Below are 4,712 nucleotides of genomic sequence, written 5' to 3' on the forward strand. Positions count from 1 at the left end.
CAAACCAGTGTTGTCAGTGTATATATTCAGTTATTTAGTGTAAATATTAATGGACTTGCATCATGTCGCATTTTATAAAATCTCAATATAAAAGGTTACAATTTAATAAAGATGTTCCTTTATTAAACCCCAGAGGCAATCTATTCCTCTTAACTTTACTGAGCCAGCTAGTGAGTCCTCAGCAGCTTCCTGGCTTGGTACCATACTGCTGAAAGCATGACACACATCGTATCATCGATCCTAGAAAGGTCACAGATGTATCATAGAAATGTGAAACTTCTCAGTATTATGTGTGATTGTCTACAGTTAATTTATTTGCATGGACATGTGAATGTAGCAGCTGTGTTCTGCACCCTCAGCTGGATATTATTCTATGCCTTTGTGGAGAAGGAGAGGCCATCACACACCTCATGAAGTACACAGTTCATTTCCTAACAAAAGGGAAGCATGAGATTAGAAATGTGGGAGCCCAGCAATTGTAGACAGGTACTTAACAAGTCTCTCTAAAGTAAACCGATAGTGCCTTACACCTTGCTTTCACAGGTAGGCTGATGAACTCTCAAGGATGTGCCAAATCACCAGTGATTTTCAATACTGAAATATTATCCCACCATCAGCCTAAGCAATAATTCATTAATCTGTTGGGATGGACTAGTCCTTCCTTTAGTGGTTTGCAGAAGAGGGATGGGTTTTGTTTTTGTCTTATAAACTTACTAGTTTCCTGTTAACTATAGAAAGAACATTTGTGTACCATCAAGTGGTCCAAGAAGCTGTTAAGAAAGATGTACAGCAGCTACTGTGTAGCCACTCAGCTATTTCTGTGAAATCTTCGCCACTTTTCTACTTCAGTGCACAGAGCAGCCACTGTTAGTGCTGCAATAGCAGTTCCAGAAGCAAGGCCAGGAGCTGAGTGGATTATTGCATTTAGAGCTGATACTTCCCTCAGATGCAAGGTATTGTATAGCTTTGTTTATAGGAGGCAGAGGATGTGCTCAGCGTCAGCTGTCTGTGAGTACACAATGTCCATGGTAGAAATCACTATTGGCACAAGAGTGTACAAAGAGCTGCCATGCTGCTACAATACAGCAACACTCAAGTTTCTGTAAAGCAAACTCGTTAATAGAGAGAAAAAAAATCCTTGTTCCGCAGGTGCCTTTGGGATTAGAGGCAAGAGGAAGTAATTTCTGGTACATCTGTAATTTTTCTGTTTGTCTACCAAAGTCCATCAGCTTTAGCTGCAGGGGTTTAGAAAAGTGCATTCTGTAGAATGTTGTGCTATCATCACCTTTACTTGTGTCTTGGCAGACTATTGCAAATTCTTTAGGTTGCCAGACCATTTTGGGAAATGAAAACAATTTTATTTTTCTAATTTATTTTGCATAGTGTAACCCACACACTTGCTGGGTGTGCTGCACTGTCCCCTCCAGTGGCACATAGATGACTTACAAAGAGAATGACGAGTCTGCTCTATAGCCTTAGCCAATACTCGGCTGGCTTTTGGCTCGTGATAGAGTTCCCAAGGATGATTCTACCTGCAGAGGACCAAGGTCTGCTAGCATTACGATAGCAGTAATCAATAATTGATAGTTGAGATGTAAATCCTTTAATAAAAACAGTATTCCCGCTCCAATAGGGTATGCATGCCTTGTACAAAATGTATGATGGTGTACAATTCTAGTTTCCCCTAGATCAACAGTTCTCAAACTTCATTGCATCATGACTCCTTTCTAACACAACTTACTACATGTCCCCAAAGTGGAAGCTGGTGCCTGAGTCTGCCTGAGGCCCACCACCCAAATTGGGGGGAGAGGGGGGGCAAAGTAGAAACCCAAGCAATTCAGCCTCAGGCAGGGAGGCCTGCCCAGAGCTGATGCTTGAAACCCTTGGGCAGTAGGGCTCAGGCTTTGGCCGTGGCTCCCGGCAAGTCAAATGCCAGCCTTGGCAACCCCATTAAAAGGTAGTCTTCTGCACCCACAGTTTGAGAACCGCTGACCTAGCTTGTAGCCACTGAGAGACTGTTGCCTTTGAGCACTCTAGCTTTGTTTGTTGCAATATGTGGCAATAAGTACAGTACCATAGTGCAGCCTATATGGTTAAATTTCAACTCAACAACTTGGTTTAGGTCGTGAGCCAGCATCTCCCAGAGTACAGTGTCCATGTATTAACTGACTTGAAAGTACGTTGGGTCACTCGTAGAGCAAATATTCAAAACACAGCGGCATTGCATGGGCCAAAGTAACCTATTTTCCAAAGGAGTGGACCAATAAAACCTGAGCAAAATGATACTTTTAAATTAATTTCAAACAAAAAGTTGACTGGCACATGCCTAGAAAAGGGACAAGGTAGGTGAAGTAATATCTTTTATTGGAAATTGGTCCAGTCAAAGCTTCTATCTCTCACTAAGGCTCTGTAGTCTACTGGCACCCACACAGCTACCACAGACCATACAACAGGTATGTCAAACTCAAAACCTACTGAGGGTGGCACAAATGAAAACTGATAGCTTTCAGGGCCACCAAAGAAAATATACTTTATCAGAAAGTTGTAATTATTTACTATTATAGATTGTTTTAGGTATATTTTATAATTTTTTCAAGTCTTGTTTTAATATAATACAATAATTTGATGTGTACAATTATTTGCTCATAAAATAATTTTAATTTAAACATACATTTAAGTACTTTTTAATTTTTTATATGATACATAACTTGCTTTGTTGAAATAAAAACAAGTATAGACCATGGTCAAATAGAACAGGCTTCTGTGAAAATTTCAGATACTTTGTAAGTTTGAGATTTTGCATAAACATAATTATCCATGCAACTGCAAACAACTGACATTTATTGATATAAAATTAATATACATTTTGTGATTTTATATGGGAATAAATAAAATATTAACAAAATAATCATCTCCTCTCCCCCAGAGGCAGGTACCCCCAACTTAATGCCTCCTTCCTCCCCCAGAGCCAGGCACTCCCAGCCCCCCCCCCACTTAATCCCTCCCCCTCTCCCACAGCCAGGCCCTCCCCAACCTAATGCCTCCTCCCTCCCCCAGAACCTAATGCCCTCCCCCTCCTCCAGAGCCAGCCCCCCCCAACATGCCTTCCTCCTCTCTCACAGCCAGGCACTCCCAGCCCCCCCAACCTAATACCTGGGTCCTGGAGTCGCTGTTGCTGCCGTGACACATTTCTTTCTCAGGTGCGCTAGAGCGGGGTGAGCACAGTAGCCAGCTGTGAGCATGTGCTGGGCGCCATGCACAGAGCAGCCCAGCCGGCTGTATGCGCGTGTGCAGAGCACCCCCGGCTATGAGCAGTCGCTGTGGCGCAGAGCAGCCCGGCTGGCTGTGATCTGCACTTGGCCACGTGCTCCGAGTGGCCAGCAAGCTGCACTTCATTCCTTTACTAGCGGACTTACATGGCGTTGCCCAGGAAACTGGAGGAACAAAATTTAGAAAACCAGAAGCTGGTCCTGACAGCCTCCAGCCATACCGCAGCTACCAGTGCCTGACAACTGGCCATTATGGCAGACCCCCATGCTTTTCTACTGCTGCATAAAACAAAATCTCTGACTCAAAGAGGAAGGACTATGCAGCATTTTAAAGACTAACAAGATGGCTTATTAGGTTTGTCACCTAATAAACCATCTTGTTAGGACTATGCAGCACTTTAAAGACTTTGTTTCAGCAAGACCAGACTAACACAGCTACATCTCTATGGTTGCGTCTACACGGGCATAATTTTGCACAAATACTTTTAATGGAAAAGTTTTTCCGTTAAAAGTATTTGCGCAAGAGAGTGTCTATACTGGCATGTGCCTTTGCGCAAAATATTTGCTTTTTGTGCAAAAGCATCCGTGCCAGTGTAAATGCTCTCTTGCGCGAGAAAGTTCCGATGGCTATTTTAGCCATTGGGCTTTCTTGCACAAGAAATTGATTTACCTGTCTACACTGGCCTCTTGCACAAGAGGACTTATCCCTGAGCGGGAGCGTCAGAGTGCACAAGAAGCACTGATTTCATACAGTAGAACATCAGTGTTCTTGCGCAAATACTCGCGGCCAGTGTAGACAGGCAGCAAGATTTTGCACAAAAGCGGCCGCTTTTCCGCAAAATCTTGCCAATGTGCACAGCCTATTAGTATTCAAAAAAGAGGCATTGCAATGTTGAGAATCAGAGTTATTTGACTTGGCAAACTTGGATACAAAAGTCACAATAGAAACCAGGTCTGTTTTCTTCCCATGCTGGAAGCATATGGAGGCCCTTCTTCAATAGTGAAGTGTTTTGCTTCCTATCAGATGGTATTTTTGCTAATTATCCTTGTAGAAGCTAATGGGGTTTTCTTGGTAGGGAAGTAGGGGATAGGCATGCTAGGTCTGCAAATTCTCATCCAAGAGCTGAGTATAGGGCTGCCTCAATCAGTGGGGCTGGTCCTACTGAATCTGAGAGATTTCAAGGTGACACCTCAAACTCTTCTTCCATCTTTTTTTTATGAAACTACAAGTACTTACCTGAGCTTGCTGGCACCTCTATAGTCCCTCCTCCAGCACCCCTTCCCCTTGACAAGCTGCCCCTCCCATGGACTGCATCCCCGTGTCTCCCCCCCCCCCCCAGGATCATCCAGTATCACACTGAGGACCAGTGCCCAGATTTGAGGGATCCCCCTGCCTTGGATTAATATCTCACCCACCCAGCATCATCCAGTGCTGCCCCTTGG

Source organism: Pelodiscus sinensis, chromosome 23 (genome assembly GCF_052426305.1).
Source record: "Pelodiscus sinensis isolate ZL-2025 chromosome 23, ASM5242630v1, whole genome shotgun sequence".
Taxonomy (NCBI): domain Eukaryota; kingdom Metazoa; phylum Chordata; order Testudines; family Trionychidae; genus Pelodiscus; species Pelodiscus sinensis.